Raw genomic sequence first — 12,468 nt, 5'->3', positions numbered from 1 at the left:
TTAGATATGCACCTATATATAAAAAAAACTGCTAGCTCCGCTTGGTCGTTGTCACTTTCTGGACCTCAGAGGTCCAATGTATAACAAAAGAGCAGATGACAACTTTAAATTTTATATATTTTACAATCAATTCATTGTATTTTCAAAAGCTGGTATTGTCTTGTATCGCAAAATTAATTTTCCGTATTTTAATAACTGTTAAAGATAGTGTACTTTACACTAATTCAGGCTGATGTTTTGGAGCACATGGCGGCAGTCATTTTAGTTAGCTGTGTGTTTAGAGCAGATACTGTTTCCACAAGTACATCCAAAGAAATTTCAGTCAAAATACATGAAAGTAACATAGAGGCATGCAAACATTCTTTCCATTGTGAAACCTATGAATTGGAGTATATATGAATGTGATGGATGTGTGAATGAATGAGCGAGGAAAAAAACCTATGACGACTGTGGATAAGTAATGATGAAAATGATAAGTTGTTGTTGTTGTTGTGGGATTTAACGCCATTTTTCAGCACGATAGGCTATACATGGCGGCCAGTATTAATGGTGGAGGAAGAACTCGGAAAACCCCGGAAAGAACCACCGACCCACGAGAAGCTACTGGCAAGCTTTCTCACATGCCCACATTGGCTGAATCTTAGACTCGAACAGCCGCAGACAGAGGTGAGATGGCAGTGATCCGTAACGAAGAGCGCTTTAGACCACTCGACCACTCGGGGCCCCGAAAATGATAAGTAAATACAGGAGTAAATAATTATATGTATGAATGAATGATTTTTTATGAACAACTAAATGAAGCAACAAAGAAGAGAGATGACAAAATAGACGAGTAATTAGAGAATGCATGAATTAATGATAGAAGAAAAGAGATGACCAAAGAAATGAGTAAATAATGAATGAATAAATTAATGATAATGTAAAATAAATCCACATAAAATGAACTTAAAACGAATGAATGACGAATATATAGATGAATGGGCTGACACGATGAATACATAAGTTCTTTGTTTTCGGTTTAACGCCGTTTTTCGGCACGCAATAGGCTACAAATGGCCGTCAGCATAACTGGTGAAGTAAGAACGTCAAGAAACCTTCGTAAGAACCAAAGATACCAGGAAGCTACTGCACAGGCACTTGATTCAGGAGGAAACTAATGTGAAAATTCACTAATCAATTAGTCTTCCTCTGAACCAAGTGCCTGTGAGCTACTGGTAGCTTTCTCAAATACTCATATTGGCCGATCCCAAGACTCGAACTCACGCCGACATAAGTGAGATGGCACTAATCGGAAAAGGAGAGAGTTTTAGACCCGGGCCCGTATATGAATTCCACCATATGATTACATTTATTATCCATCTCCTTCCGCTAGTTGGTTGGCATGAGTCTTCTATTCACTGGTCCAGCGACATTAACGCATGCCATAGGCGAAAAGTCGCTACGCTCGTTTTTCATGCATGCTGACTTACCGAACAATACAGTGAGAGAAAATGGAATGTAGAGGGATCTTCAGACATTTTAATATTTAAAATGGTTATGCATTAAAAACCTTATTTTAGGTTAAAAAATTAAAACAGAGCAAAGCCTTAAATAAAATACAGTATGTGTGTGCCGCCTGTCCAATGAATTGACTGTAGTGCCGTCTCATCCGGACATATTATTCTAACTTTTTATCATTGGTGTCGTGAAACAGGGAGCGTTTACACATACCATTATACAGAAGCAGGTTCCTATAGGTTACTTTCTGAAAGTTCTTTATCATGCAGCTTAAAATTCGTTTATCTCTGTCACTCCACAGATTTGACCTATATGGCATGAGAGAGAGAGAGAGAGAGAGAGAGAGAGAGAGAGAGAGAAGGGGATTTTGATGAAATTGTGTAACACGTTTTATTCAATTAGAATTGGGGATATTAATATTATTTCTCATTGTTTTCTTATTTTAATAATTACCAATACGATGAAATTCATTACCCATATGGAGGAAAGAAGCTTTCGTCTACTACTTAAAACAATAATTATATGCGTATTCATCTGTCATGGGCGAATCACAATTGTATATACCAACAGTATTGGTATATCAGTTTGCAGTATACGAAACTTTAAAAGCCGTTCTATTTTTAATATATAGCTATGATTATTTTCGATCCGATTTGGCTTATATAGAACGAATTAGAATTGAATTAGAATTGAACTAGAATTGAATTAGAATTGAACTAGAATTGAATTAGAATCGAATTAAACCCCATGCTGTATGATATGTAAATGGTTGTTGTTGTTGTTGTTGTAGGGTTTAACGCCATTTTTCAACGCATGATAGGCTATACATGGCGGCCAGTATTAATGGTGGAGGAAGAACCCGGGAAATCTCCGGAAAGAACCACCGACCCTCGAGAAGCTACTGGCAAGCTTTCTCACATACCCACATTGGCCGAATCGGAGACTCTAACCCACGCAGACAGAGGTGAGATGGCAGTGATCCATAACGGAGAGCGCTTTAGATCACTCGGCCACTCGGGACCCCGATATGTAAATGGCAAATGGATGATACATTTTTCCTGGTAGTTGAATCTTAATAAGCACATTTGTCCAAATTTCACAAAAATTTTCACATTGTAACTTTATAACAGTTCGATACACCTTAGCGTACTCAGCTGTCTACTGTAATATTTTATTTTTAGTTCTGAAGAAGCTTTTGCTGTACTTGATATATAAAATAGGAACTGAAATTCGTCTTGTATATAAAAATCGTTGCGTATATAATGAAGTTGAGCTCTGTATATTCTATTAGTATAACATATACACGTTTAGATCCATGTTTTCTGTTATTACCACATCTAACCTTTCATGTGTTTCTACTATGTAATGACCATGTCTATCCGTTCATGTCTTTATATTATGTAACGATCATGTCTACCCGTTCATGTCTACCCGTTCATGTCTTTCTACTATGTAATGACCATGTCTATCCGTTCATGTCTTTCTATTATGTAAAGAACATGTCTAACCGTTCATGTCTACCCGTTCATGTCTTTCTACTATGTAATGACCATGTCTATCCGTTCATGTCTTTCTATTATGTAAAGAACATGTCTACCCGTTCATGTCTACCCGTTTATGTCTTTCTACTATGTAATGACCATGTCTATCCGTTCATGTCTTTCTATTATGTAAAGAACATGTCTACCCGTTCATGTCTACCCGTTCATGTCTTTCTACTATGTAATGACCATGTCTATCCGTTCATGTCTTTCTATTATGTAAAGAACATGTCTACCCGTTCATGTCTTTCTACTATGTAATGACCATGTCTATCCGTTCGTGTCTTTCTACTATGTAACGACCATGTCTACCCGTTCATGTCTACCCGTTCATGTCTTTCTGCTATGTAATGACCATGTCTATCCGTTCATGTCTTTCTACTATATAATGACCATGTCTATCCGTTCATGTCTTTCTACTATGTAATGACCATGTCTATCCGTTCATGTCTACCGGTTCAGTTATATTCATTGTGTAAGTACCCCGGCTAACCGTTTCGATAAGAAATCGATATTTTTCAACATGTAATAGCATTCGTCTACGGTTAGTAGTCCAATCGGGTCGATGGTACCTTCACGTAATTGGTAAGGCAGCTCAAGGATAGTGCTAATTCATCGTCAGTCAAGTATCAGAACATTGGCATTGAATAAGAAGAGTCCAATGTCATGGCATTGTAAGAGAACAGTCAAATATCGGAACAGTGTGCGTCAAGGTTTATTTTACCATCTTTGTCCCAAACTAAGTGTAAGCCCAAATTTGCCATCACACAATGACCAGCAATCCGGCAAGACGCTAGTCATTCTTGTAAAGATTTTAAAAGGACCGCACAGACCCTGATCTCCTGGAGTACTATGCAACTGACGAGGGCCTGTTTTATGCACAATTGGTACGCATTATATACGAGTAAAGATAATAATAATAATAATAATAATAATAATAATAATAATAATAATAATAATATTGGGCGGTTAATGGAAAGGGTTTTGAGACAAACTTTTAAAATATGGAATTACCCTGTTGCATTCGTAATTTATGTCTGGCTTAATCACGAGATAATAATATTGACCCAAGACAACAGTATTCTTACTCGTTTACTATCGTCATTTTGTTAATTTATCAGTGTCAGCAAAAAGACAACGAAAAATGACATTGTATAAGCATATCTTGGTAATCCATTCACAGTAGATAACGTGCTAATTGAGCTTTCTCCTTTTGATTCCATGTATACTGATCTCGCAACCATACCGCCACCCCTACCCCCTGAAAAAGCGATTAAATACCTACAAATATACACAGTATTATAAAATACGATGCAGTGTCAATATCCCTATGTTTTGGTTAATTTATTGAGAAGTTCAATATTCATCCTGGCCACATCCTTCATGAATCTAATTCCTTGCGGTTTTTGTTGTTGTTGTTGTTGTTGATGATGCTGCTGCTTGAAACCTTTCCCCTTTCTAATCATTAAAAGAATCCAGTCCGAGCTCAGAATTCTAGAATCTCTGGCCGCGTCTGTCTTTGATCTTTATCTTTGATATACTACGAGATGCATAATCTTTTCATTCAACAGGAAACGAGGTCAGTCGAGTTTCCTCTTAATTAAATTTGTATCCAAGGAGTGGTATATGAAAGATCCGGCGCACATACTATGGATGCACTTAATTTATGCCACACACATATTCACTTACGTACGCTTATAGCGGAGTTAAAACTGACTACAGAAACAGAACTGACGAGAGCAGTGAACTCTTTACATCACTTCCTAGTGTGTCCGCTAGAAATGTAATCTTTTTATAAAAAGTTTTAAAGCTTTTACAGCCATTCCCAGTCCTTTTTTGGAAATTTATAATCTGCATCCTCTCTGAGCTTCTATTTTCATTCATTCATATTGTTTAAAAAAGCAAGAGACACGCTAGTGACTTAATCATGAAAGATGGTTTAAATGAAGTAAAACACTATACGTATTGCACGACTAGCTCATCCAAGCGTGAGCGCGGGTATATTGAAACCAGTAGGCAATATAAACTACGAATCAACAAGTCATAAATCTGACATTTCATTTTATTTCATGTGATTTCAGTCATGATTCGTCATTGCTACCTATCATATCATTGCTTTTATTTTCCATCTCTATCCTACAGTCGATTTGTGTTTGTATTATCGTTGTACGTCAAGCTATATCCTCGCATGCGACGCTCGATTTTCATGCATTTTCACGCGCAGCTTCCAATGATGAGAGAGAGAGAGAGAGAGAGAGAGAGAGAGAGAGATATTTAAATGAAATTATGTAACACTTTACTTCATTTAGAAAACGAGGATATTAATATTACTCTTCTTTCTTTTTTCAAGAAAGTCATATAAATTTTTAATTAAAATGAAACTCGGCAAGCCTCGTTTCCTTTTAATGAAAAATGTATACATCTCGTTGTATATCATTGATACAGCGTACACACAATACATACATACATACATACATACATACATACAGACAGACAGACAGACAAACAGACATGCATACATACATACATAAAAAACTTGGCTTTTAAAGTGCTGGTGTAAGCAGTTTGATATATCAATACTATTGGTATATCAAATTGTGATCCACTCATGTCGAAAATAATACGAACATATAAACATTCATGGAATTGTATACTTTCGGTTCTATTCCTATAGATCAATATGAATTTCTACTCATTAATCACTCATTCATCATTAGTGACGTATGAAAATAAAGATACAATTTAATAATAATCTCAGTTTTCTCAACGAATGTAACATTACACAATTTCATTGCAGTCCTTTTTCCGTTTCCCCCTCCCCTCTCATGCATAAGGGACAAAATACCTAGAAATCGTGAATGAGAGAAAAAGGATTCGGACTGGATGAAAACCAGCAGCAGAGGGGGCGAATCGGACATTTTGTCCAATCGTTATTTTGCTTAATTATTACTTTCTGCACTTAACGATCTAGTGTCGTCAGCGCCTGGTAAAAAAAAAACGACGACGTCGCTGGGGAATCGTCGCGTCGTCATTTGGTTTAATTAATACCTTCTGCGCGTCGATCCCCAGCGTCGTCAGCGTCCGGTAAGCACATCGACGACCGCGTCGATGTCATCGCCCCCTCTGCTGCTAAGAAGTTATTTACAATGATCTTACAAACAGAGTGATCACTAACTCCTCCTCCTGTAGATCAATTAGGTTATTTGACTGATCGGTAATTCTAAAATTAATTCTCGTTAAAAACCGATTATGGCATCTCATATAGACCGGATTAATCGGACTCTCAACGATTAAAAATCCGGGAGGGGCTGTTGGTGAAAACGAATAAAGGATATACCCCTGTTGAGCTTGATTTGATTGCTTGGTATTTACCTGGTAACTCCCTTCGATAACATCACACACTAGATTAATCGCTATCACCGATGCGATATTTACGTTGTACGGGGCGATATGCCTACCACCATCTCCGTTATCGTGTTTGAGGATATAAGTTGATGGACCGAGAAAATCATTAAGAGATTTTCTTAGTTCTGGTGCGTTGTATCCTGAAAACTTTAAATCGGGTAAATCGGCTTCTGTGATATTATACTCGGTTAGGAGTTTTTGTTTATTACCATCGCTGTTAGCGGATATTATTTTAACGATTCGTTCATTGATATATTCCATGTCTGATATAAGTTGATTTAACACCTCAACGTGTTTTCGTGCTTTTGTTTGCCGTAGCTGTTCTAGTTGTGAATGGTAAATATAATTAATCTCGGCAAACGCATTAGTGATATCATCTAAATTAACTGTTAATACGACGATCGATTCAGGGGTTTTGTCATACTGAAAATACCATTGCATGGTATTCCCGTCTTGAAATATAAACCTGCTGGGTAATGACGTGTTTTTCATAATAGACAAATTATCTCGATACCCGGGATTAATCTCATGATACGATTTCTCATTCGTGTGCAAGTCCGCGGGTGGATTCTCAGGCCAACCTAGTATGGTTCTTATTGAACTGTTATAAATATCAACCATATACCCCGGTGTGTTTATTTCAATCGTTGACGATAACGTCGGTTCATGAACCGTAATAGCGATTTTTGATTCTTTTCCTGTGATCGATTTTATCCTGCGTTGAAATTCTTTATTGATTTGTTCTATTTGGTATGACCCAGTTGGTATTGTAACCTCATTCCAGTCTGGGGTCCCATCGGGCTTATTTGTCCATGCAAAAACCAGCGAGTTATTAGGTTGTTGTCCGTTAAATGCGTCTGCTCGAATATTAGGCCAACTGTGATATACTCGCAATTTTGCCAGCGCTATTTCCTTTACTGGAACCGGCGATGGGAAGTTCACACTGAATTCGGGTTTCGTTGATGTTATCGATATCATATTTGTTTGTACCGGAGTGGTGTTCTCCGCGATCCGCTGAAGTAATTGAGACCCTTCGGGGTTCAGCGACATTATTATTATTCGTTGTTTTTAGTGTCTAATTTTAACAACCAGGTGGTTTCGGCTTCCAGTTGAAAATCCTCGATTTTTGACATCGCGGAGCTATACAACTGGACCATCGTGGAGAATTCAACATCGGATACGAACAAATTATCAATCGATAACGAGATCAACCCGGATAATTTCGAGTATGCGTCGGATACTATTTGATGTTTTACTGTATACTCGTTGAGTTTTTTCTGAAAACACGATGATATCTTCCTAGTGATTGCGTTGGCAACTCCGGCAACTGTTGTCATCGCGGAGATAGCGATTGGAACAGCGATCGGGGTTATCGTGGTCACCGTGGATAAAATAACACCGGCGCCAGCTACTATACCCGATACCGAGTACACGACCGCGTCGATGGCGGTTATTTTTCTGCGGTATTTTTTTATTTTTGCACGGTATTGTTCGGAAAGCGTTTTCAAATTCGCGGAAAATTCTTTTGCGGTATCGAATCGATATTGATGTGACGTCGGTGATACCTCTGATTCAATTTCCTTGGTGGTCATTTTTATTTTAAAAGAGCTAGTGTTTTTAATTACTTAGATTCGCTACAAATTCCACATACCATGTAATGTCTGCCCTAAATATATTGCTATCAACGGTCTTAATCACAAACCGTTCAGTTGCGTCCTTGTCTATAATTGTTGATATTGTATTGTTAAACCCGGATGAACTCGACGATGATATACTAAACTTCGTATTTGAAATCAATGTCAATCGATAAATACCCTTAACAGTTGCGGTGATATATACTGTATTCTGTGTAGGAGTCCAATCGAATGATCCATGCTGAATTGTGTATACTGTGTTGATGATATTCTCATGAGAGATTTTTATTCTTTCGGATTGATCTGTTTTCAATAGTGATTGTCTAAACGCTTCAGCAATAATTTTGATTTTTTCTATTTCCTGTCCATACGCAGTGATATCATTTATAGTTATTGTGATTTCATCCGGTTTGATATTTTTTTTACCAAAGAATTTATCAACGGCGCTATCAATCTTGTTAACATTTTTTCGTAACGAGGATAAATTGGCCGACAGTATCGTAAACTCCAAAATAGTATTCTTTATTGTTGTAATATTTGGTTCGGTTACCGGCGGGGTCCCGAAAAAACTAGCGGTAGTGAGCTGTATATCGGTGATAGATTTTTTCACCTGCGCGTCAAGTTCGGTCACCGATTTATCCAACCTTGTAAAACCGTCTCGGATTAATGTTATCGTCGATAGATGTTCACCCGGTTTGAGTCGTCCGTCGCTGGTATACAGCGCGATAGTGTCCTCGGCGGCATCACGCTGTCGTATTAAAACGTCATTCAGTGACACATTACTGGATTTCAATTTACCCTGGCGGTCTTGAAATACAACTATTTCGCCCGGGTCAACACTGGTTAAATTCAACGTATCAGCGATTTCATCCTCAATTAGTTTTTTTATGTCATCGGTGGCGGGCGTTTCCGTGGGTTTTTTCAGCGCCGAAACCGGTCGTTCCCAAATATCAATCATTATTATTGTAAATGTTATTCTCTAAAATCCGTTGAGCTTCTACGACCCCACTAGTATATTCGTTTACAACCATATGAGGTGGTTTTCGCGATGATGAAATCGCCGCAAGTACGTTCAATACCTCACGGCCACATATCGGTGGGTCGCTTAATCGCTGTGTTGGCAGCGTGGAATAAAAAACCCGGGCTGAACACTCCCGGATATACCGCATGAACTCTTTCGGCGGGGCTAACCCGTATGAATCAAAATAGACGATCGCACGCGGATCAATCGCGTATGCAACCCAATGAGTTCCCGCTCCGGAGGACCCATCGAGGTTAATTATGCCGGTTTCAATATTCCTTGGTGCCGCCGGTAATTGATCCCTCATAAAAACACCTCTGAAGTTTTTTATCGCTAGCGCGTTTGCGGCGTTTATTAAATCAAAATTAGACATTGGAGTCATTAACTCCCGAGTCAATAAACGGTTCCCGGTAGTCTTAGACCCTTTCCCGAGTACCATGAATACGGGGTTCCCGGTAGTCTTAGACCCTTTCCGGCCACGGGTCGTTTTTTTTTGTAGCCTTTCCCGGTTGCCTTCTTTAATGCCATTCCCGCCGCGGTACCAACGGCTCCTAACGCCGCCGCCTTAGCCACTGCTGGGGCCGCCGCGGCAATCAACGCTGGAATCGCAGCTAACAGCGGAAATATCCCACCGGTCTTTTCCATGTCTTTGATCGCTGCGGCCGAGAAATCTACCTGAACACCCTTTCTGTTCTTCATCGCATTATTGAAATGTTTTATTTGACGCGTCGTCAACGATATCTTATGATTACCACCTGCCATCTGTGATGGCTTCAGCGTTATTGTGGTTCCGCATTGTTTAGCCGACTTTGATCGTAATTTCTTGACTTGACCATCAGTCAACTCTACACTGACAACACTATACGACATTTTATTGTAAACGCGTTTTGTGCTTTCAATTACATGTTTTCCACTGGCGCATCAACGATTCTCATTCGTCCGCCAGCACCTTCTAGCAGCATTGATTTATCGCTGAGGATGACAGCAATAGCTCTATAATTAGCAATAACGCCGCGAGTTACATTAGCTCGGAAGTGTATATCAACGACGGACTGTCTTGTTAAATCAAGATGTTCCAGCGAAAAGTAATAGATCGGATATAGTTCTTTGAAATCATATTGTGATATTTGCAAACCAGTGTCGACGTTTTGATCACGACTCATATATGACAGCAACCGATGGTACACACGTGCGACATGGTTTTGACCGTAATTAAGTTGTATATCCTCGGATGGTTCCTGCTGGCCGTTTATTCTCAGCGAGACGTCAGTAACGCCTAATCGATCAAATATCATATGGCTGAATAATTGATTATCAACTCTCGTCATATCCTGCAACGCAACAAATATATGACGCGGAGCCGAAATGCCTTGTTGTGATGCCAGGTTCCATGTGAATATACCATTGATATTTGATTGCTTAGTATCTGTTGTTGTTGTTAGCCAACTTAGTAATGATTTTCCTCCCTGCTCCATGAAGGATAGCAATTGTGCCTCTGTGGTAATGGATGGAGTCATTACTGGCATCCACAATAATATTTTAGTTAAAACGACTTTACCAGGGTCATTATTTGGATTTGCAGGATCCGCTGGAATTCTCCAAATTGCATTTCTATCATCACCTTTTCGCACAAGCACCACGGTATGCTTTGCTCCGTAGATAACTTTTCGCACGTTCCTACAAAATCCAAATATATGATGCAGTGGAATCGCGCATGAGAAAGATCTACGCGCCCCTGTTAACATTGATATGCGTGTTGCAGCTCCGATGTTAAAATTAGGATCGCTGTTTATAATCATATTCTCAACATCAGCATCATTGTTATTAGCATTATTTCTTGGTCGTCTTACCACAAATTGCGAGTTTCCAGCAGTGTTTCTAGTATCCTTTGCAAACATCATAGATGGACCCGCTGATCTTGTATAATCGTCTGAATATCTTGCTAGCCCGATTATTGTTGTAGCAACATCAACATCGCGTTCTATAGACTCGATCTCTCGCCCGTCAATGAGATATTTTGCGCTCTCAAACAGCGCCATTACGCCGTTATTGACTAAGCCAACTTTGGTACCATCTGGATACGGTGCTGGTACAGCAGGAGTATCGGCCTCTGTTACAAGTTCTCCTTCGATTTCAATAAACGCTTCACACGGTAAAAAATATTTACTGGTATCATGGACTTGAAGTTCAATTCGCGATCGTATGTCGGGTTGTACTGCATGATAGGAATAAAATTGATAATTACGGACAGAATCATCCTTGTGCACTGGTGCGTCCATATCAAACGCCGGGTCAGCTGTTCGTTTAAACATTTTATTTAATAATACGCTGATGCATCTAAATCATCGTCGTGGTTTTAAACCACTTCCCGCTATTATGTTTGCGATGTCATCTTGATTATTGTTTACCAACGACGCTAGTTTTTCTTCCACGGCGTTATTTATCACTTTACTGACATTCGCAGGCATCACTGTCGTTGATGGCATCACCGGTGGTTTTTGCTTTTTTCTCCTCACCAACGACATTAGTTTGTCCCGCGCGGCTGAAAGCGCCTTTCCGGCAACGTCTCCAATAGCACTAATTCCCTTATCACGAATAACATCAATAGCCTTCATTCCTAATTGTTTGGCTAACGGCGCTACTTTTGGAGCCATTCTTGTAAATAACCCCGCAATGGTGCTACCGAGACCATCTCCATAGTACGCGCGGTAAACAGGCAATCGCGAGTTTACCACGTAGACGAGTACTGGTTTATTGTGGTTGTAGTGTATGATCATCCTTATTAAAAACACCAGTTTTCCAATTAATCATCCACGAGTTCGTCTATGAGCGTTCGATATGCATTAATGTCCATAATACCGCCTGCAAATAAACGCTTGCAAATATCAGCGGCCTCATTGATTATTTCCGGAGAGTTATTTCCGGCTCGTTTTCCTCCAATTAGTACCTCTAGCCGTGATATATCACTGAGAACACTGCCAGGACAGGTAACGCCGTAGGATTCTTTACCAACAGAGTATCCTTTTCCTTTTTTTGGTGTTATACTCTTAACTTCCTTGTGGAATGCGTCGTAATCGGATTTACTACGATGTGGTAATGCATCTTTATGTTTACTCGCTAAATACACTATTCTTGCCCAGTCCTTTAACGACTTTATATTTTTCTCGTAACCGCTATTGATATGCTTCTTATCTCGTATGCTCTTAGCAAAATTGTTGGCAGTAAAATTAATTAATTTTTCCCTGCTGCTGAAGCCTCTAATTTCATCTATTGTGCTCTTCTTGAGTACAATACGGGGTATATTCCCCTCTTTTTCTTCCGGTATTTCTTCTTCTGGTGTTTCTTCGGGTATTTCTTCTTCTGGTTCTTT

This window comes from Sinohyriopsis cumingii, unplaced genomic scaffold (genome assembly GCF_028554795.1).
Source record: "Sinohyriopsis cumingii isolate HCF-2022 unplaced genomic scaffold, ASM2855479v2 utg000160l, whole genome shotgun sequence".
NCBI classification, from domain to species: Eukaryota; Metazoa; Mollusca; class Bivalvia; order Unionida; family Unionidae; genus Sinohyriopsis; species Sinohyriopsis cumingii.
This window is presented reverse-complemented; position numbering follows the sequence as displayed.